We start from the raw sequence: 23,422 nt of genomic DNA, 5'->3' as shown, positions 1-23,422 counted from the left end.
TGCAAACAGAAAAAGAGAGAAAATTTGTCAGCTAAATGATTCATTATGGCTTCCTCTGACTTTTTCATGGCAAAGCCAAACTGTGCGCAGCTCCACCAGGCAGTCTCTGGGCTTTGCATTTCCTCCCTGTGATTGTCATGCATATAATATCTTATTACATTTGATATTAATGGCAGAGTTGTGCTCAGGTATTGAAAATCCATATGGCCTCTGTAATATTTACAATATGACAAAGTAATAAGTCACACGCCAGCTTGCTGTCATGCACTTCCAGCATCCCCCCCAAGCCTGGGCAGGGTGTTTGTTTGGCTTTTAATTAGTTGGATTTGTGGCTTTTAGTGAGGGAGTGTGCAGGTGGGTGTTGCTCTGCATATGCTACTGTGGCACAAAGGCTGAGAGCAGAGGAATAGTTCAAGTGTGGCTCTGGATGATTTTTTGGCCTCACTTCTTGTTGAAAAAGCAGATGGAGAAAACCCCATGAGGAGCCCTTGCTGTGGTGGGGCTGCCCTGTTTGAGGGGATGGGCATGGGGAGGGGAAGGGAAGGGAAGGGAAGGGAAGGGAAGGGAAGGGAAGGGAAGGGAAGGGAAGGGAAGGGAAGGGAAGGGAAGGGAAGGGAAGGGAAGGGAAAGGAAAGGAAAGGAAGGGAAGGTATTGATTGCTTCCTGGTGCACTGCTGGACGTGGGAGCACTCCTGAGCTGCTGAAATGGTTTCAGGAAACAAGGCTGTGACCCTGGAAATGCTCAGGAGCTGTGGAGAGCAGCCAGGAGCCAGGGTAGTGCAGCAGGCAGGGTGCAGATGGTTGTCAGTGGCATCTTGGTAATACAGCTGCCAAGCAATGGACAGAGTGTGAAGTTCTGCTGTCAAGAGTGGGGATAAAATGAGGGTGATAGTGAGAGTTTGAGCAAAGGTATAGATCTGAGAAGGGAGAAAATAACCCAGACCCTGAGATTTATATGCAGCTTGGTACAGCTGAGTGTGACCCGGGAGGGGAGGGAAAAGGGGAGGTCAGGGTTGACTGACAGGGACTGGACCTCAGCAAGGGGAAGGAAATTGCTGTTGTGAACAGGAGGCAGAGATTGGAGGCTGCAGACAATCTTGGGGAACAAGGTCAGGAATACACGAGGAGCGTGGCTAGAGCTGCAACTCCCAGGGAGAGGGAGCAGAGCAAAGGAGCAGTGTGGCTGTGTCCTGTGATACCCAGGCATGGCAGGGAGGTGCCTGCTGCTGCTTTTCTTACAAAGCCATGGGCAGCAGTCCCCATGTTCTGTGCCTCACAGTGGTGTTTATCCTTTCCTCCCCTCAGTCTGAACCCCAGGAATTCAGCCCTGCCCCACAGAGCTTGCAAAGCTGCTGAGCTCCACCTCTCTGGTCAGGGCTGGGTGATTCCTACCTGCCCCACTCTCCCTTCCCCATGCAGATGGGGTTTTGTTCCACATGGGACAGGATCTACTGGCACCTGTCACTGAGGTTTTGCTCTCATTTCCAGCCAGAAGATTTTCCTTCTTTCTTATTTCCTTTATGAGGACTTAAGAATCTGAAAAACTTTGCAGAGACTCTGTTTCTGGGGGCGTGGAGTGGAAATGGGATCTCCTCCTCCAGGACATGATGGCCTTTTCCAGGGGACAGTTTAATCTTTTAGAGACAGATGAATATGAGCCTGGGTAATCTGGTAATACAAGCAGAAGATGAGGGGAGATGGAGAGAATTTCAATAAAGCAACTGAAAGTAAAGAACATGGAGCTGCTATAGCTTTCCTTTAGAGCCTCTGCCTGGTGAACCTGAGGTGGGGCTCACCCAGGGCAGGTGGAAATGTGTTGGTTCAAGGGCAAAACCTGCTTTATAATGGAGCAGCCAGTCCATTCTCTCAGATTGCATACTGACATGCCTTTACAAATCAATGGCCTCCCCCCAGCCTAATTCCCCCATTTTTCTTGCTTTTCAGTAACTCTGTGCCCTAACAGCTCTCAGGCACTTTACTCTTGGTTTTCTTTCCTCCACGTTCTCACCTTGTTCTGCACTCTGGAACAGGCTCTTCCTTTCCTTGGCAAGAGCTTGCCTGGGGCCTGAGCTAAGAGATTGTGTGGTTGTCAGTGAAGGCAGGGATGTCACCTGGGCTGTGAGAGGCAAAGGCAGGGCATGAGGGGCAGCACAGCCCTGATTTCTGCTCTCACTGCTCTCAGCTCTCAGTAACTACTGGGGCAGAGGCACTGAAAGGCACCTGAAAGGGTGTCCCTGTGAGAGAACACATCACTCAGTGCTCCTCTCTGGCTCTCCTACCTGCTGTAGCCCTCAGGGCAGGGAGATGTTCCACTCAGAGCCCGGGAGCCACCACATGGATAAGTCATGGAAGTGTCACTTTGCCATGCCCAACACAAAATCCCTCAGCAGAAGAGCCATTGTCTTGTAACCCCCACAACAAAGTTGAGCCCTTAGGGCTGTTTTTATTCTAGTAGAGATGTCATGTCTGACAGTTGCTGTCACCCTATGATTAGACCAGCAATCAGCCCCAGCTTCTTTTGATAGAATGAGCCCTGACTGATTAACAGAGTGGCCTTTGGCCTCAGGTTAATAACAGATTTCACAGCACTGCTACGGAGTAATTATTATTTAAAAAGGTCTTAGTGGAAGTTTGATATTCTCCTACAGGCTTCTGTCCATCTGAATGCAGAATTGGAAAGTAACAATTACAGGCATGAACACCAGCTCAACTGGAGGCCTCCTAGTCCTGATATATCAGTATTCTTGGTGCAGCTGTCACATCTCTGCATAAACGGACCAAAATATTGGGTTTGCTTCTTTTTATGACACCTCAGTGTATGAATCAACCCAAGTATGAAGTTGTCTCAGTCTCTCAGTTGCTGGAATTATCAAGTCACCCTGTGTATCAGTTTCCTCCCTCTGTTGGCTGTCTCACAGCACAATCCCCTGGTGGGTCTGTGTTGCAGGTGTATCCCATTCCCTACTCTTGATTGCCATGGAGATACCCATCTCCAAAGCACCATCTTGTCCCTTTCTTATTTCATCATCTCTCAGTTTTCTGGGTGAGCCTTTTGCCTGGGTGGCAAAGGCAGCACGGGCTGGTGAGAGGTGCTGCTCTGTAAGCACAGAGATCAACCAGCTGCTGAGCACTGCCTGCTGCCCGTGGAGCACAGCTCAGGAACTGCAGCTCTGAGCTGCTCATGGCTCACCAGAACACCCCAGAGCCTGCAGCACAGCAATCTCACATCTCCCCAGCCTGGTACAGAAATGCTGCTGTCATGTCTCAGAGGGTGATGAGGGAATAGTCACTCCAAAGACCAGGCTTGTGAAGGGATAGATCTGAGATTCTGTTGCACACCATATGGCTTGAGTGACTTTGGTGTCCAAGTGACATATTCACAGTGATGTATTGAATTAGTGGCTTAATCTCAGCTGCAAGTTAATCTTTTCTAAATCTTGCCTCTTACAGCACTTTGCAGAGAAATGCTCAAGTGATGCATTAAAGAGTTTGGGACCAACAGGAAGCTTGCAGTGAAACAGGGAACTGAACTTGTGTCTCCTAATTCCCAGACCAGCTTCCTTTCATGTGTCATACTTCTTTACCTGATTTAAAAAAAAAAAAAAAAAAAAGAATAAAATGGAGCAGCAGTGCCTATTTGACCAGTTGTGGATATCTCAGAATCCAGATCCAAAGAGGAGAAAATGGTCCTGCTACTGCCAGTAGAGAAGGTATGGCAATTTCTTCTCCTCCATGCTGAAAGAACCTCATTGAATGTGCTCCTGTACCTGCAGACCTCTGCAACTGAGCAAATGTTTTTGCCAATTAAAGAGTTTCCTGCTGCTGTAGTTGATCCACACAAATGGAAATAGAGGGGAGGCGTGGAGGAAGGAATCATTAAATCAGCAGAACAAAGGCATGAGGGCAAGTTAAAAGACCTGATCTGAATAAAAGAAGCTTCTCAAAATATCATCTCCTTTGTCCTGCCTGTCCTTCATCCATCCAATTCTCCTGAATGCTGTAGAGAGGCTTTGTCATTCTCAATGCCATGGCAGGAGGAACCAGTCCCCCAGCACGCTGCCTGAAATAGCAGCAGAAAGGGACAACGTGCTCAGAGGTGCAGCTTAGTCTGTGAAGGCTCAGAATTTCAGGGCCAGATCTGGATTATTCAGTCCTCACACACAAAGAGCTTCCCCATCCCAGAAACTCTGTGGGCTGAGCTCTACAAACAGCCCTGTTCAGGGTGGCCCCTCTGTCACTGCCCATTTCAGGTGAGGGGATGTGTGTTGGGCAGCTAAGGTACCAGCACCACAGCAGTGCTGCAAGTCAGCCCCACATTTCTAGCATGTGCTTAGAAAGCCTTTTCTTCCCCTGATGAGATTGGGATCCATTTTTGCTCATCTCTTGACAGTCTGCTCACTCTTTAGACAGTCACTCCACATCCTTGCTCCTGTCCAGGCTCCTGTTCAAGGTTCATTGCTGTGGTGCTTCCACTCTGTGAGTGGGTGAGTGTTCCAGTACTGAGGTCATTGCAGCTGTACATTTATTTTATCAGAATTTCCCCTACTGCTGCCTTTTTCTTCCATCCTTTCCTCTCCTATTTATCTAATAATTCACCTCTTGGGTCTGAGAGACGTGACCTGTGTGAGGAACCCAGCCTGAAACTGCTGGTTCAAGAACTCTGATTGAGTTACTTTCCCATAACTATGAATATCGAACCTCCAAAACTTGTGTCTAGGACATTGCAACATGCCCTGCCTTGCAGTGTCAGCAGCCTGAAACTCTGCTACAAGACTTTCTGTCCTCACAAAACACCCGCACCAGAGGCCTTTCTATTCCTGTCAGTATTTACAGGGGTCTCCTTCCACATGAGAAAGCAACCCCAAGCAAGGCAATCATTTCGCTCCCACAGACCTTCTCCACTCCATTATCCACTACATGCTTTTGTGCATCTAAAGCACAGTTCAGGTGTGTGTGGGTAGAATGAAATCAGGCTGCTGAAGTCACTGTGTTTCAGAAGGATAGAGCAGAGCACGGGAAACAAAGTCTTTGTGCTGTATTCCTGCTAAAAGTGAGATGGAGTTATTCTTCATAGAATGATCTGGGTTGGGAAGGACATTAAAGCCCATCTCATTTCACCCCCTGCCATGGCAGGGACACCTTCCACTATCCCAGATTGCCCCAAGCCCTATCCAACTTGGCCTTGGACACTCCCAGGGATCCAGGGGCAGCCACAGCTTCTCTGAGCACCCTGTGCCAGGGGCTCACCCCCTCACAGGGAAGGATTTCTTCCCAATTTCCAGTCTCTTCTCTTTCAATTTGAAGCCATTCCCCCTTGTCCTATCACTCCAGGCCCTTGTAAAGAGTCTCTCTCCATCTTGCAGCTCCTTCAGGCACTGGAAGGCCACAATGAGGTCACCTCAAAGCTTTTCCTCTCCAGGCTGAAGAACCCCAGCTCTCCCAGCCTTTCCTCACAGCACAGCTGCTCCATCCTTCTGATCAACTTGGTAGCCTCCTCTGGACTCACTCAAACAGGTCAATAAGCTAGGGAAGTTAAAATCCCACTGATTCACTTTATTTTAGAAGCTGTGGCTTCTGCTAGAGTTGGTGTTTTTTTGCCAATCCACGAGCAGAGCCCAGCAGGTCCCTGGCTTGTAACCACCACTATTTCCTAACCAGCAAAAGGGTTAACTGGACCTTGCTGGGGAGGGACACTGTGTCTGCATAGGCCATTTCAAAGCCTCTGAGCATTTATCATCAATCCTGTCTCCCACCTAATGAGCAGCTAAAGTGATTTTCTATTGCTTGTAATTCACCAAAATTGTTCTAACTGTTGGAAGAGGCAGAATTGACAGGCTAATGCTGCTGCCTGCCTGACTGTCTCAATGGCTCATCGCAGCTGAGCTGATTGCTGCCTCCGTGATCAGCAGAGGTGCTTCAGACAACATCATTTCACTAATACATCAACAAGCTGAAAGCTGAAAACAAAGGCCAGAGGAGAACAATCATCAGTCACGATGCAATGCTTAAGGCTAAAATAGGTCAGGGCTGAATACTAAAGAGCACAAGGAAGAAAAAGTATTCACCTCTATTCCCTGTTGGGTTTTTTTCCTCTCTGTCTCTGTGCCAGCTTCCAGGCAGGGTCCTGGTGGTTCAGGACCTTTCCTTCCCTAAGCAGACTGGATGAAGGTGGAACTGAGGATAGAGTGGGCCAGTTTGGTTGTCTTGATTTGGTTTGTTGTTGCCCTGGTAGGTTTGTTGCTGGCTCTTGGAAGACAGAACAGTGGAAAGAGCAGGCACTGAGTACAGATGAGTGCACTGGAGAAGACACAACCTGAGACAAGTTCTCCACATGTCAGAGTCAGTGTTTGCTGCTCACTGCCCTTCCCTCAGTCCCAGATAATATAGCAGCTTCAGGAATTAATGTTCTCAGGGATGCCAAAAAAAGGTCCCCTCAGATCTGTATCCTAAGTCAGACTATACTGATAAAAATTCCAAACATAAACCTGGCTTAAGAAGCCTGAGATTTTGTTTATACAGATATAGGAGTACATACTTATGTCCACAGAACTTGTGGATTTCTTTAGGGAAAAAGCTGAAGAAGCCTGTATTCAAGTCCTCACTTGGTTGTAGGAGCTGAAATTTTCTGAGAACTCCTTAAATGATTGGGCTCTAGGAAACAAAAAAAGCACTGTGAAAACTGATGCTACAGGGAAGTCTAACTGTGGGTTTAAGCATTCTGGGTCTAACTCCTTTTCCTCCTAATTCCTTTTCTTGCTGAGGACATGAGTGAGGAAGCCAACCCGTTTTTTGTCCAGGTGTTCCACCACAAACTCAGCTGAGCAGAGATGCCTTTTCATCTGCAGGCACAGGTGGCTTTCCTGGGAGTGGCAGTGGCTGCCAGTGTGGCTTTCAGGATCACTGGAAATCAAAAGCTTTCTCACATCATCAAGTCCAGACTCCAGGGAAGTCATTTTTACATGGAGCTTTTGCATCCAGCCCTCCATATCTGAGCCAGACAGCTTGAAAACTTGAAATACAACTGCAATTCTTCTCTGTCCAGTCCATTCTCTCATCATCATTAAGCTCAACCACAGATGAAATGTGAAGGGATTTATCCAGTCACTGTCATCAAAGCCAGCCTCTAAAGAGAGCTCTGAGTATTTACCCCATGCTGTGTTTATTTATTCACCAAAAAAAAAATGTCTTTGGAGTACAAATTAGGTTTTGAACCTAATTTTCCGTGTGTGCTTTGTCGGGTGTGTAAAACCTGAGTCTGTGTGAGCTGACCATGGTGCTGTCTTAGCAACTGCTGCCTTGGCCTCAGTGGAGGGGATAATTACACTAATTTATTCTGCTAGAATGATGGCTCTGCCTTCAAACTTTAGAGATGATTGAGAGACAAACCTTGTGCTTTTTGAAACCAGAGGTCCTGGATTCAATTTTTACCACTGTGACCCAAAAGCAGGCATCATGCTGTGACTTACAATGGGTAAAAATAGCCAGGAACATAGAGGATCAAATTCCCTGTCACAGGAACACAAATTACTTGTGCTACACAGATGCTGGGGATCTTTAGATACCATATGGTTGGTATGTACTAACATAAAGTACAGCAGGAAGAGACTGTAGCCAAGGTGGGATTTGATCCTGTGTCTCCTGAATCCCAGGAGGAAATGCTGACTGTGGAATAACTTAAATTAGCCCCACTAATTGCTTTTCTGGGAATCATCTGCACCAGTCCTGATTTTAGGGATGGTTGAGGGCACTCAGGAGATTCCTTGGGGGACTTATTTTTTGTGCTAATCTTTCTTAGCTTTTAATGCAGAGAGGCTGGAGGAGGAGCTGGATTGCCGTGGAATCACTGATTGAAGGAACCTCCCTTGCTCTGATGACTACTGAAGGAACCTAAAGATTTTGCTCTCACTAGCCTGGAGCAAAGAGGCAAAGTTGCCAACATCTTCCTCATTTATTCACAGAAGAAAGCCCTCTCATGGCAATTAACCACATCTCCATCTTCTTTGGCTGGCTTGCCTTTCAAATGGCTTGTTTTCCTATGGCTAGGTTCATAAAATGTCTCTGACCAAAGAGAGAAAGGCAGAACAGGCAGGAAGCTCATCTCCAAAGGAGATTTAAATAGAAAGGAGGCTTAGATTTAAACAAGTGTCCCCACATGCAATAGTGACACATTAAATCACTGAAGTCCCAATAACTCATACAGTATCTCCATGGAGATGTGCACCATATGGAGTTAATTAGTAGAACAACAAAACAATCAATTAGTTCCTTAATTAGTTTTACTAAGAAATGATAACAAACACAAACAATTTATTGAAACAAATACCCAGACCACAATGATGGCTTAATGGCCTCAGTGAAACTGGCTCCATGCTGAGCCCCTCAGTGGTGCTGGGATTGATTTTGGAGATATTGAGGGTAAATGTTTGCTTTGGTCCAGCCAAAATGTTTTATCAGGGTGATCAATTATTTACAGTAGTAGAACAGAAAGAGGAGATTGCTGAGAGGTTTTCATTTAAAAACACATGAAAAAAAAAGAGGGGAAAGAAAACCTTAAGTACCAAGGTTGCATCAAGCCAGTATTTAACCTCGAAGTGATGTGGGAGGATTAAAACAACAGGGATTTGCTCCAGCATCATTTGATCCTAGAAATAAATTGACTTTCTGTATCTTATCCAGATTGATATTTTTGGTATATACATTACTTGGAGAAGAATGGATCAGGAATGCACAGATCATCCATTAACTCAGACATATTCAAAAGTGGTGCTGGGAAGAGGGATATTGCCAATAAAGCACTTGGATACAGATCATGGAGGTCACAATGTACAGGGGGAATTGGCTGGGGCTTTGTGCTGATCTGTATCAAAGGTATTGGGATGAGATTGGTTTTTTTGCATGAAGGGAGACATCTCCACATGCCACACCTGACTGGTACTGATATCAGGAAGGACTCGAGAGCTCTGGAGAATGCATTGCCTATGCCACCAAGAACAGTAAATATCAGAATTAGCTCCTTTGCTGCTCTCAGGGCTGTGATTAATTGCTTGTTAACAAGATGTTCAAAGTACAACGATTTATCTGAGTTTGATCAGGCAGATTATGGGATATAACATTTTAATAAATTCATTGTGACTATAGATATATGTTAAAATGATAAATAAGCTGAGCTGCTATAGATGTTTTAGATCCAATAAAGCTATTTTTAGAATGTGTTTATGTGATGGACTAACCTATTATTTACCCAGTTGCATTTTTATGAACTAATAATTTTCTTTAAAAATAATGCCCCGACTTTAGAATGGTATTTTATTACTATCATCTTCCCCATAATTCTTCTTTTCCCAATAAATGGATCTTTTTGTTTAAAAAATAAATAAAATAATCCTATTTTTTGCAGCTTTGGAGAAGGCTCTGCCCTTACAGCCAGAGGCTGTGTGGGAATGATGCTCAAGATGCAGATTGTGAGCAGCCATGCCCAGAGGGGACACATCTGGCAACATTCTGTGGGGGAAACTCCTCTGAACAGCCTGTCCCAGCTGGGACATGACAGCAGGGGACCAGCTACTGAAAAGTGCTGGCAGAGAGAAATGAAAACTCTTGTGGAAGTCACCAAAGCCACTGCAGCTTTGGTTTCTCTGACCCCTGTGTGGAGATTTGGGGCTGTGTCCTGCGGGATCAGGGGTAAAGGGGAGCCTCTCTTTATGCCCTGGCTTTAGGAGCTCCATTTCCCACCTGAGCAGGCTGGAGGGGGTTTCCAAGGCAGCCTTTTTTCAGGAAATGGCTTCAGAACTGATTCCCAAGATGAGCTGGCCCTGTTGGCCATGGCTGCTGTCCCTGAAGAGGGTGATATAAGAAAAAAGCAATCCCTGCTCTCCAGCTCTCAGCACCTATGGCTTTTTACAGCACCTTCATTTGCTCTGCTCCCATTTTTGGAGGCCATGTTAAGTAGCTGTTCTAGTCTTGTGTGTAAAGCTTATTATTTTGCTAAGGAATAGGAATAAAATGTCATTTTCGGGTCTGGGTAAGCCAGCTCTTGGCTTTGTCCTGCAGGACATCATGAGGTGTTCCAGACACACAGCCACTGTCTCCAGCACCCCAGCAGCTCCACTTGGGGGCTGAGGAGCTGAGGATAAATCCCTGCTTGCAGCCAGGCTGGTGGTTAGAATGTAAATGTCTAAACTTTGGAGAAGTGACCTCTGTTAAGTGGTTTAATGCAGTCTGTTGCCAGGAGCTCATGAATTCTGTATTACAGCAAGTAGTTCCATGAGATAGCAACTATCTTACTAATAAAACAACCTCAACATATTTATCACAATAACTCAGACACAGAGAAAGTATAAATATCTTTGATACTGGGAAATGAACTGGCTGCCTATAGGCATCCTCCTTGCTTTATTGATTTAACCCTTCACAGGTGTCTGCCAGGGATTGGTGCAAACCTGGTGCAGCAGAAGAGCTTTAAAAGGATGAAGCACTGCTGCTGTGTGTCCGCACAGCCTCTTCAGTTCAGTAGGATTCAGAATGTTTTACAGGGGTACCAGCAGACCTGCAGGGGGGATGTGACAAGCCTTGCTTCATCAGCTGCCAAAATGCAGCTGTTTGTGAACTTGAGGTGCAGCAAACCAGATTTCTTGCACTTTGAAGTGTATTTAGGGGAAGGAGTGAAGGAGAGAGCTCCCTCCACCTGAGGCGCTCTGAACAATTTCAGGGGGCAGGAGGCTGATGCTGCTGTTTGACTCAGGCCATCAGGCCCACAGCAATGCTTGGGATCACCTTGTGCTTCCAGATCCTGCTGACCAGAGGGTCTCAGGTGGGTTGTAACTGGTTTAAGGTGGCAAAAGGGCAAAATAACGTCCAGAGAAGCTGTGGGTGCTCCATCCCTGGATGTGTTCAAGGCCTTGGAACAACCTGGTCTAGTGGAAGGTATCCCTGCTCACAGCAGGGGATGGGATGAGATGAGCTTTCAGGTCCCTGATTCTGAGGCAAGTGACCTGAGAATGCAGCAATGCCTGGCTGCTCTGAATGGATGTGCTACTAAAAATCTGTCACCAATGCCCTTGGTTTTGAGTCCACTCCATCACTCCCGTGACACATCAGGCCCTCTTTGGGGGTTTTTAGAGGGCCACAGAGCCAGTGGACACTTGCTGAGCACAGACACCATCCCCTGTACCTCAGAGCAGGCCTGTTGCCAGCACTGACCCTGTCTGACTTGTGTTATCTTGTGTGGCCAGAGGCTGCAGTGGTACTGGATGGATTTTAAAGCCATGGATACGGTCAGGTAGAGCTGATTCCTCCACTCCTTAAGGGATTTAGGACAGGGAGACTTAAAAGTTATTATGAACTAGCTAAAATCTCTTGTGAGTGATCAAGTCTTAAGTGATAAAGATAGTCATGTTCTGGAGTGATAAAAGCCCAATTTCACAGGCCATCCACACTGGTTTTCTTGAGATAGATAATGCTTAGATAATGCTCCTACCACACACATCTCCCCATCTTTCTTTCTTTTTTTTTTTTTTTTTTTTTTTTTTTTTTTTTGTTAAGATCTCCCTTATTTTTAAAATGGAATAAAATGTTGGAGTTGCTGAAGAAGTAGCACTTTTAATGGTCATTTTAGCCCCAGAAAAGGTCTTCCAATATTTCAAGCACTGGAAAAGTTTGGAGAGAAGAAAAAAAGATTTTTGAGTTTCTTTTCCTTTGAAATACGGACTGGATAGAGAGAAGAGAAGGTCAGTGCTGCAGTGGCTGAAACAGCAGGGGAGGAGAAAAATGTCAGGGCTGCTTTTTATTGGTTTTATGATCCTACTTAGACCCACTAAAATGTGTCAATTTCAGATATAAACAACTTGAGAGAAAACGTGGTAACACCATTGCCATGTGGGCAGTCCTGCTGAGGCACACTTCTCCCCACAGCTCCACTCCATGGTGCAGGCACAGCCCTTCCCTCCAGCGTGGGGAATCATTCTCGGGCTGGCTGTGGCGCTTGATGCAGGGATTTAACTCCTCTGTATTTATTTGTGGTGCGAGAATGTTTTCAGCTGTGAAATCCCTGTGAAATTGAGATTTCACTGCATGTTGAACTTCATGCCCTGTGAATAACCAGGGTTCTGTTGCAGGGGTGCTCTGCAGGCTGGAGGCTCCTCAGGCAGAGCCTGTGCTCAGGATGCTGAGGGCACCAATCCTGCTGCACACCCAGCACTTCTGTGTGGTGTTTTTGGGGTCCCCCGTGGCAGGAAGGAAATTATGAATCTGACTCCATGTTCTCAGAAGGTTAATTTATTATTTTATGATCTATATTGTAATAAAGAATGCTATGCTAAACTATACTAAAGAATAGAGAAAGGATACAGACAGAAGGCTACAAAGAATGATAATGAAAAACTTGTGCCTCCTTCCAGAGTCCCAGCACAGCTGGACTGTGGTTGGTCATAAAGTTAAAACAATTCACATGGAACCAATCAAAAAATCACCTGTTGGTAAGCAATGTCCAAACCACATTCCGAAGCAGCGAACACAGGAGAAGCAAATCAGATAATTGTTGTTTTCCTTTTTCTCTGAGGCTTCTCAGCTTCGCAGGAGAGAAATCCTGGTGAAGGGATTTTTCCAGAAAATATGATGGTGACAGTTCTGTACTTCTGAAAAATGTGAGTCACACTCAGTGCCCCTTTGCCTTTGCTCCCTGTGGTCCCTGATCACAGAATTACAGAATGTATCACTAAAGGGGTCATCAATTATCACTGAAGGGGTACTGGGGACAGACAAAGGTGATACAGAGACTCCATCATCAGAAGGCATGAAAAGGCACTTTATTATTAGAAATCCACAGTTCTTATAGAAACAACAGTGGACCTAAGACCTGACTGGCCTTTAGGAATTTCTCTCACCAACTGGTCAAGAAGGGACAACTCCTTGTAAACATCTTTGATGAACAGAGATTGCTGCCAGCCACAGAGATTGAGATAATAATTGTTTTAATTCTTTCTCTGAGCTTTCTCACAGCTTCCCAGGAAAATCCTGGGAGAGCTGTGTCTCTCTCTGTTCAGAGGATATGTGATTACAATAGGAATGATTTGGGTTGGAAGGGATCTTAAAGCCCTATTCATTCCAAGCCCCTGCCATGGATGGACACTTCCCCCAGCCCAGGCTGCTCAGAGCTCCATCCAAGCTGGCCTTGCTTCAGAGCAAGCAAAAAACTCTCTGTGTTAACCTGGAATTCACACGTGAGCAGAATTTCCTGCTGACAGGGAAACACATCCCAAAATCAGACTGGTGTGTGTGATTTCAGAATGATTTTATTAACCCTAAAGGCCTCCAGCAGCCCCATGGCTTTTCTGCGCCCTGGTCACTGCAGAGGGGTGGAAGGGGCAGTGCCAGGGAGGAGCTGCTGAGGTAAGAGGGGGATGAAATCTCTCTCATTTGCCTGTTTCCCACAGCCTGCCCACAGCTGGGCATTTACTCAGCCACTCTCTGCAAGGCCAGTGCTGTCCCAGGCCACTGCAGCCACCTCACAAATAGAAAGGGCTTCCTGAGAGATGGAGCTGTAATTAAAGTGGCTGGTAGGGGCCTCCAAATCCACCTGACCTCGCCACAACCCACAAATGGAGACTTCTGGGTCTCAGAACTTGCCTCTGCCTTGCCTATTTTTTAGTTTTTTTCCCCAAGGCTCTTAGACTGATGAAACCTCAATTATCTTAAACTCAGAGCTAGGCAAACTGAGACAGCTGTCTGAGGACACGACTGTTCTTCCCCATTTAGATCAGACACTTTCTCTCTAATATTTTCAATTTTTTCTAACACACACACACACACACACACACACACACACACACACTTTATTTTTTAATGTCCAACTTTTTCCTTTTTTTTTTTTACCCCCTGGAGCTGCAATCTCCTAAACCACTGACAAAAAAAATCCTTTTGCTGTCTCTAGTCCACGGTGTTTTCCCAGCTCAGGGACATCTGCAAAAAAGAAGCAATTCCACTGCAGACTGATCTCTCTTTGCATAAATACAGTGGTTATGGAAAGGTGTTCATTCCATTTTCCACAACCTGTCATGTTGACTTTATAATGAACCAGTTACTGAGCTCTGGAAAGCAGATGGAAACCTCTGCTGACAGCCCCTGTCAAAGGAATGGGCAGGAAGAAGGAGAAAAGAATTGCTGGATATGAACTCCTGGTACTTACATGGACAGTGGCAGGAACTGAGGAAGGATGCAGGTTTTGAACAGGATTTACAGGCCTGATCAATCACCACAATGATGGAAATGCTGCCATCAAATAATAATAAAAAGATCTATAACTGGTTTTATACCATGAGTTATTTTCTTCGCTGGCACAAGCGATGTGAAGGTGGTGTTGTGGAAAGGGAATCAAGCAGCAGGTAATCAGTCTATTTACATACTCTGAGCCACAGTGGATGCAAAAACCCTGAGGAAATGGCAGAAAGGAGCATTAGGAGAACTGATTTAATCTCTGGTGTTATTGGCTGCACAAGCCAGGCTGTTTGATGGATATACATTTATATTGCTTCTCTCCTCTTTCAGCCATGGCCTCACCAGCATCTGTCATCCTGCCCAGCCCTGGTGGCAGACAGCCCTGCTGAGAAGGCCTGCAGATCCCACCTCAGGACCATCCTTCCCAGGCTGGACCAGTCTGGATTTCTCCATGGTGCTCCCAGGGAGCTGTGCTGGCAGCATGGGCAGCTGCTCAGCCCTGGCACATCCCGAGTGGGATAGAGTTTTCCAGGAGCAGAACATGCTCTCTGTGCATGGTTATAAAAATCCAGGTGCAATAGGAGGTGCTAGAGCCTCACCCAAGTGTTCTAGCTTAGGAATTGAGATGTCTGTGATAGTGCAGGCACCTACCAGACTCCACATAGCAATTTCCAAACCTCCTGGCTTGTGTCATGCAAGCTTGGCAAATGGGTCAAGGTCTCAAAAAATTTTAATTCTTGAGGGTGTTGGGAAAACAGATGGATGAAGGAGAAGAGGAGCCCTAATAGTAACCTCAGGCTGTAGTGTTAGCTCAGCTCTTAATAGACATCAGGAATTTTAAAGGGGCATTGAGTCCTCAGACATAAATCCTTGAATTATCCAGTTTCCTTGGTTCTGCTGCTCAGGGAGCTGCTTCTTTAATCTGGTATTGTTTCTGAAACTTAAAACCCTTAGGAGAGCTTCCAGGCAGTCTCATTCATTCTAAACACACTTTTTTTTTCCCTTCCCCCCTGATGGTATAGTTAGAGCCAAAATCCCTTGAAAATAAAAACTAAAAAGATGATGACATTTGATGTGATAAATCCTAATGCTAAGTGGCAGAGGCAGCCACAGCCTTCCTGATGACAATCACCAAGCTCAAGCCGAGCTGACGAGCAGCATTAAGCAGGACAACAGCCAGATGATTGTCTTCTGTAATTTTGTTGAGGAGCACAAACAGGAGGAATCCAAGGGGAGGTGTGTGTGCATCTCTTCCTGCACTCAGGAAAGGCTCTGCTCTGCTGTGATGGGTCCAGGGCCTCTGCTCAGGTATTTTAAGGCCAAGGCCAAAGATCAGCAGATGCCCAGATGCCTTCAGGCTGACAACGAAGCCAATCCAGCACCTCCTGTCCTGCCAAGGTTTGTGCAGCCAGCATCCTTCCCCTCTGCCTTTGACTTTTCAAGTGAATAATCAATAACTGTTTACAGCTGTAGGCAGCCTTGAGATTCCTGTCTAGCCCCAGAGAGTGACCCTTTCCCTCCTCCCACCACGCCTGTTAGTTACACATGCAAGAGGGACTGTCAGCCTCAGGGATGGGATTTATTGTCCTGGGAGTGTGAGGGGAAGAGGGTTCAACTGCAGCTGACAGGAGGCCACACAGGAGGATTTGATTAACTGAAATGCAGGATGGTGGATGGAGGAAGCCTATCTCAAAGTTTGAGTCCCACCTTCAAAGCCTTTTTTTGACCTGCCCTTTCCTGGCTACTGCAGAGGAGTGACCTGTGGCTGTCTGTGCTCCCGCTGATGCTGCAGTGCTGGGGGCAAGCACTGAGGCTTGTGTTGGGCAGCAAGGTGAGGAGAGAGGCAAAATAACCCCTAGGAAATCCTTGTTCCATGTAATATTTTCCTGTGGACTGTAGAAACCTCCTATGAAGGAAATGGGAGGGGGATCCTGAGAAGGGACTGGAGGACTGGAAGTATCTTGCATGAGCACTTAAGTGGATAATAGGGATGAACCAAACTTTTATGCCAAGATTCCATCAGCCAGATGAAGTTAATTTACTGCAGCACAGCAAAGAAAAGGGACTTGGGGCACAAGCAGGGCTGTGAGTAGGGCCCATGCCCTGCTGGCAGACGGCAATGAGCACATTGAAGGGAAGGGAGGATCCTGGGGTTTTCATCCACCCCAGCAGGGTGTGGGATGCTCATTTCTGTGCCTGGAGGCTGGCTCAGCTGCTGGATGGATGTTTGGACCCAGGGACAGGGGCTGAGGTGTGGGTGGAGGTGGAGCGGGCAGCAGGGCCTGGTGGGACGTGGTGAAACTCTGCCTGCTTTGAGTGCACCTTCCTCCACATCAAACAGAGAGGCAGCAAAGGAAAAGTGTGCTTGGAATAAATATAGCCCTGATCCTGGGAGTGCTTCAAAGGAGCCCGAGAGCTGGGTGCCTGAATCCTATAAATAACTCAGGCTCGAACACCTTGCTGCCCCTGAGGTGCCTTTTGAAAGTATGAGGCAAAGCCAACACCCCTGGAAGAAAGTCAGAGGAGAATTGCAGGGGGCAGCTGAAGGAAGGGAAGGGCTCTTTGACTTCTTGGAAAGGAGAAAGCGTTTGCCAGGACATTAATCCAGGCTGATCAGTTCTCATGGGCTGAGAAGGAGCTGTTGCTGGTGTGCAAAGCTGGTGTGTACAGAAAAGAGTGCTCTCAAATATTTTTTAAAGAGGCCTGAAGAGAAATGTGGTTTTTCTGTGGAACTCCTGAGAGTTTTTAAGCGTGGATTTGTTTGGGTAAATTGTGAGTGAGTGCCCTCCCGTGAGCACACCGGAACGACTGTTTAATTGGCCCACACCTGGTGTTGATTATGATGCTTCTGGTTTTTTTTTCACTTCCTAACTCCCTGCACTGTATCTCATTTTGATCAGCTTCACTGCTGTACCCCACAGCTTGGCTTTGGCATGCCCAGTGCAAAGCATAAAGAGTGCTGGAAAAATTATGCGCAAATCTCCCCACCTTGATGTAATCAAGCATTAAAAAAGCAGAGGTATGAACTGTTCAGCCTGGCTGGGAAGTTTGGACTTGGCTTTGAGAGGGGCAGAGGAGTTGGCTGTATCTAAAGCTGTATTTTTTAACAGCTTCCCTCCATTCACTGTTGGATGCACAACAATATTTAAGTGAAAATGAACTCATTGCTGGCCATTACTGGTGGCTGTGGCAGGCAAATGCCTGGCACAGTTGCTGGTCTGAGGCATCAAGGCTGAGCCTTAGCACTGCAGCCCTGTTTTGCCTACAATTAATTACCTCCCAGGCAGCTAATTGGGCCTTCAAGAGCCTTGGCCATGGTCTGGACCAGTTCTGTTGGTGTAAATGCAGAGGGTGCTTATTAATTTATTGGTTTCAGTCAGATCTCTGGGTGCTACCTGAGAATCAAAACCCTTCTCGTGTCTAAAATGGGAAGTTCCAATTCAGGATTTGTATTTATGGGGCTCCCAACTGTCTCTGTGTCTGCAGAGGCAGAAAGAATAGACTTCCACTTGACATAGTGTGGATATGAACAGAAAGGGGGAAAGAAGCACCAGCAGCTTCTTCAAATGTTGATTTTTTATTTTTTTTTTACTTCCCAGGGCTGTAGAGTTAAAATAATCTGTCTTTGAATCTGAATAGAAACTGAAAAGCAGAAGAATTCGGGAAGAGGTGGTGCTCATGCAAGGCATTGGCTGTTAAATTATAGCCTTGCTGTGAAAAGCAGTTGTGTCTGCGTGAGTGTGCAGGGAGAGGTCACAGTGGGGAGGTGTGGGCAGGAAAATGCTTTTGATTTAATACACAGCTTTTTCTCAGTCCTTTGGAGACAACTTTTGCAAGAAAACAAGAAATTTTCAAGGCTGGATTCTGCATAATATTCCAGGATTATGCAAATGAACAAACCAAAGCCCCCAGCCCAACACCAGAGCTCTGAGTGGGTACCCAAGAACCCTTCTCAGAGGCTGCTGTGTTGTTTTCAAACCTGAAGCCTTTTTCTCCACACAGCTCCAACCTTTATTAAAGAGATGAAACATCTGGAAGTGTGTATGTGTTTGTGCTTGTAAAGAGATCCTCTGCACCGAGTCTGAGTCTCCTCTGAGCTCGTTAACCGGCTGCAGATTTTAAATCAGGGCTGTGAGCAGAGCTGAGATGTGGGGAAGAACCCACCTGGTGATGAAGACTATTTTTCTCAAAGCCCTCAAAGTTTACTCAGCTGGTGCAACAACAAACTTCATTTCTTCAGCTGGAATGCTAAAAAGACAGAGAGCAATAAAAGAAAAAAAAGTGAGTGGAGGAAAGGAGGGAAGGAAAGAAAGGATGGAGGATTGCCTCAGTGTGCTTTGCTTGATAGATATCTGTTAGATAGCTCAGGGGGTGGAAGAGCAGAGCCTGTGTTAGTCCAACACAGCCCTGTGCCCCAGGGACATCTCTCAGCATGCCAGCCCAGCACGGGTCACTCACTGCTCACAGGCCCCCGTCTGGATCCACTGTGAGTTTGGTGGCTCTAATTCCAATCCCAGAGCTGGGACACAACCTCTGCAAGTGAAATTTGCCATGATATCAGATAGAAATACTGCAGACACAGCAATTTGGTGACCTGTCTGCTGCCAAAGGTACCAGTCAAACTGTTCAGAGAATAGAGCAGCAGTTCTCTGATCCTCCTGTCTCTTCTCACTCTCCCTGTCCTCCTGCTCCAGTGCAGCTGGAAACTGATGCTTATTACTCCAAGCACTAACTGCTTCTTTTGTTGTGACTGTTTTCTTTTGCCTTATTCATTTTGTTTAGGACTGAGAGAAAGTCCTGTTCTAGTCTAGTAATAGCCTACAGCCATGAGCCAGTGAGCTGAGATTTCCAGAGAGATAAAAAAAATCAGAAGAAAATATGTGAGGAATTGGAATGACAAGGTTTCTGCTGGTAGATTGTGATACAGAGAAATGAAGTCCCAGGCCAACAGGCTTTGGCAGCTGAGAAATGCTAGTGCTGGCAGACAGGCAGGCAGAGGGGATGAGCTGGTGGGGGAATGGGGTATGGAAAACACTTGCAGGAGGCTGTACAATAGAAGGAAATCTAAATTTTGAAGCAAACACTCGAGCCAGCTGCCTTTGCAGCGTAGCTGTGGGTATTATACACAGTTTTCTCTCCCTCTTTAACCTGGAGAGACCTGCAATGCAAATAGGGGAGAGTGGTTTCATCTGGTCTGGGAAATGCACGGGTCCCAAGGTGCTTGGCTCCGTCAGCTCAGTGGCAGTGAGAGCACAGAACAAGCTGCTGTAGCTGTTCAGGGGGATTTGCAGGCCCTGCAGCTCTGCAGAGCAGGCTGTGCTGTGGGCTGTGCTCTGCTGGAGACAGCTCACAGGAGCATCTGTGTGTTTGTGAAACTTGTCTTCACACATCTCAGACAAGTGCAATGCTCTTCCAGGCTCCAGCAAACTGAAGGTCAGGAAAGTTCCCTGTGGACAACAGTGATAAAATCCTGCTCTCACAGACAGGCAGTGCTGGGCAAGATTGGGCTGGGGGATTAAAACCTCATTTCTGTTCCATCTCTTTTGGCAATCCCATTTCCCTGCTCACAAATCGCCTTTGTTCCCTGCCTGCCCCTGGCATGTGGCATTATCTGAGCACAGATTCCACAGCACTGTGGCAGCTCTCTCCTGCTCCCACGTTTGGCCCCACCATCCTGGAGAGGGGTTTCTCCCCTCTTTTGGACGTGCAGCAGAAACAGCTGGATCCCAGCTGCAGCTAGATGCACAGAGAGCTGCTGGAAGCTGGGGGATCAGTACAATCCTGCACCTCCATCCTCAGGGCAGAGCATTTCCTCTCGCTCTGTGGCTTAGAGGTGGAAGTGCTGCCTCCGAGTAGGGCTGAAGTTATTTATCCCTCTGTGGAATTTGGGCTTTTCAAGGAGGTGGTCAGGGAGGAGAACCAGAACATGGGTTGTTGAAGCAGACAAAAAATGCAACTGATTTTAAGGTGACCCAGAAACCTGTGTCTCCTAGAATCTTTTCGTATAAATGCCTTAGGCTAGATCTGACCCCGTGGCCAAGCCAAAGGAGCCTGTTATCAAACTGAGCTCACAGCCCTTGATATGCAGCAAATCCTCCTGGTGATCAGTCTCAGCCTCTGTTCCTCCTGTCCGTGAGAAGCAACCAGGTCTCTGTCTCCTCCTCAGCTGTGCGTGGTGTGCTTTGGGCACCGGGAGCTATTTGTGAAGAGCAGTGGCTGTAATAAACGCTCTGCCACACGACATGATGAAAATCCGCTTATCTGTCCAGGAGGCTTTGCTGAAACATCTTGTAGTTGTTACACTTTATTAAATTAAAAAAAAAAAAGTTTGTTTTTTTTTTTTTTTAAATTGGGAAAATTTAGTTGAAAACAACTTTTTAGTCTGAAGCATAAGGCTCCCAGAGCTGAACAGAGCTGGCTCACTGGCATGTGGCTCTGGAGGGTGGGTTGGATTTTTGTTTTTTCTTTTTCTTTATTTTAATGATATTACCTTTATCTCTTCCCCTTCACACACAGTGTGAGGCTGGTGGGGGGCTGTTGATCTGTACCTTGATGCTGTGGCATGTTGCAATGTGGGAATATCACCCCACTGCTGACAACAGGCTGCAGCAGCAGTCCTGGGGCGGTTTTTGGCACAGACAAACTTGCTCTGCTGCTGTTACAAGGGTTTTGCAATATTGACAGAGGGGGAAGTTGTGTATTGCCACAGGTGAACTGATGGGGACCTTCAGTCGTGCTCACAGTGGGGGCTGCATGTGCCGAGCTCTTTAATGCGGGGCAAAGCAGTAGAGCCAAAGAGCACAGAAACGGTTTTAATTACAACATAATAATAGCAATAACAACATATTTAGGGAAAAATTAAAGCCCTTCTGCTGCAAAATTCCTAGCTTCAGGCAATGCCATAGAGCTGTGCAGGTGTGGAATTAAAGAATTGGTTTCTTCATGAGCATGTGGGTGAACATGGCATCCACAGGCCTCTGAAAGCTCATGGGATCTTCACCCCATCCCTAACACAAACTGGAGATGAACATGTGAGCTCATCTCCCCATTTTCCACCCGCACAGCTGCTAAGCAGATCCCAACCAAGCTCCTTTGTTCTTCAGTCTCCGGTAGGACCTTTTGTCCAGACTTTGCCTGAAGCAGAATTTGACTGCTGGAGGTGGCCTTTGTACTTTGGAGAAATGAGGGGCACTGAAGGGGGAGGAAAATGAGCCTGCACCCACCTCTCCCCTCTAAAGCAGCACCTCATGCAATAATGGTTTGAGGCAGAGGTGCTCTCCTAGAGGTGACACATCCCCAGCTCTCCATGGAGTGTGCCAAGATAAATCCCCGAGCCCCACTGCAGGCAGGGGAGGGCAAAGGATGCCAGAGAGCCAGGGCCAGCCCAGGCCACATGCACAGCCCCTGCCAAAGAGGCTCTTTTTGGAGGAGGACAGACGCAGCCTAACCTGGATGCCCGGCTCTCAGGAGCCAGCCCTGCTGACACGCAGGTGGGCGTGCACGTGAGATAAGGCTGCCGGCCCATTTTACAAGAGTGCTTGATTTTATTTGACTTTTCCCAAGCAGAGGGAAGGTGTTAGACATCCTCCCCGTTCCTGCTAGCTGTTTCTCAGGAAACCTGTGAGCTGTGCTGACAGCCAGCTCCCCGCAGCCGTGCGAGCTCCTCTGCCACATCCTGGCACAAGGCTGGGTCATCGCAGCCCGGGGAGGTTATTGTCACCATCATATTTTCTGAAAAAGTCCCTTGCCAGGATTTCTTCTCCTGGGAAGCTGAGAAGCTTCAGAGAAAAAGAAAAACAATATTATCTCATTTGCTTCTGCTGTATTTTGCTGCTTTGGAATGTGATTGGAGATTGTTTATCCAACATGTGAATTGTTTTGACTTAATAACCAATCACAGGCAGGCTGTGTTGGACTCTGGAGAGAATCATGAGATTCATTAGTATCTTGTTAAGCCTTCTGTAAGTATCCTTTCTCTAGTCTTTAGTATAGTTTTAGTATAGTATTCTTTAATATAATATAAATAATAAAATAATAAATTAGCCTTCTAAGAACATGAAGTCAGATTCATCATTTCCTTCTTGCCTTGGGGGACTCTGAAAATACCACAGGTTATCCCTGCTGCCAGGGATAGCTTGTCATGCCACTGTTAGCATGCTACTGTTGGGAAAATGGCCTGCAGCCCTTTCCCCCCTCCCCATGTCCCCTTCTGTGTGGGCTTACAGGGAAAACAGAGAGGGTTTGTTGCTGGTGAGCACTAATAGCAGATGTTCCAGCCAACGTGGGAGAAAACAGAGGATCAATTAACAAGTGGCAAAGGGGCAAGGACAACGGCAGGCAGACGGAAGCTGAAGTCACCAGGCTCATTCCGGGATGGCTGGACACGTAGGCAGCCTGCTCCAGCCACTGTGGGGATGGGCTCCCCATCCCTGCCTCATTAGAGGCTCCATCCTGTGGGAATCCTTAAAATTAGAGGGTTTTGGGAAAGCTGCAAAAGGCAGGCCTCAGAGGCAGCAGAATTATGATTAGAGCTAAGCAGTAGCCATCAGATAGGTCAGCAGAAAAATGAAGAACTAGAAAATTAAGGACAAATAGAACAATGGTCTGGTTATTAATGCTTGTCTAGAATAACTCTTTAAGCTGCAGAAAAGTATATCTAGCGAGATATTAGGAAAGTCTAAGCTGAATAATGGAGCTCTGTGCATTGTGTCTTAAGGCTTACAAGCAGGTATTGTATCCAAAATAAGCAAGCATTGTTTAACCAAAGGTATGTGTGATTATAGGGGTTGGATGGAACTACTGTCAATGTGCTTTTGCTTTGTGTGATTGGTCAAAAAAGTTTTAAAGTGAGTTGTAACATTAAGTTCTTTGTCTTCTGCCTGGGATGGGAGCTGCTGGCATCTTCCTGTTGTCATAACCATGTAATGAGACTGATGCTGAAAAATCAAACAGCTCAAGGCACGTTCCTAGCAGTCCTGTCCAGTTGGTGATTTGTACATACCCCCGGCCAGCAATACATCCCTCCAGCCCTCTCTGTGGAGCTCGGGAGAACGGAGGGAGGAGCAGCTCCTTTCAAAGTGCCAGGGGACAGAGAGAAAGAGAGAAGGAGAGAGCTGCGTTTGCTGCCAGCAGCCCCATCTCATCAATTGAATCAGGAGCTCACCGCTGTGGTCCCACTGCTCAGGCAGGGGTGGGGAAGGGATGAGGGATA

This window comes from Motacilla alba, chromosome 17 (genome assembly GCF_015832195.1).
Source record: "Motacilla alba alba isolate MOTALB_02 chromosome 17, Motacilla_alba_V1.0_pri, whole genome shotgun sequence".
In the NCBI taxonomy this organism is placed as follows: Eukaryota; Metazoa; Chordata; class Aves; order Passeriformes; family Motacillidae; genus Motacilla; species Motacilla alba.
This window is presented reverse-complemented; position numbering follows the sequence as displayed.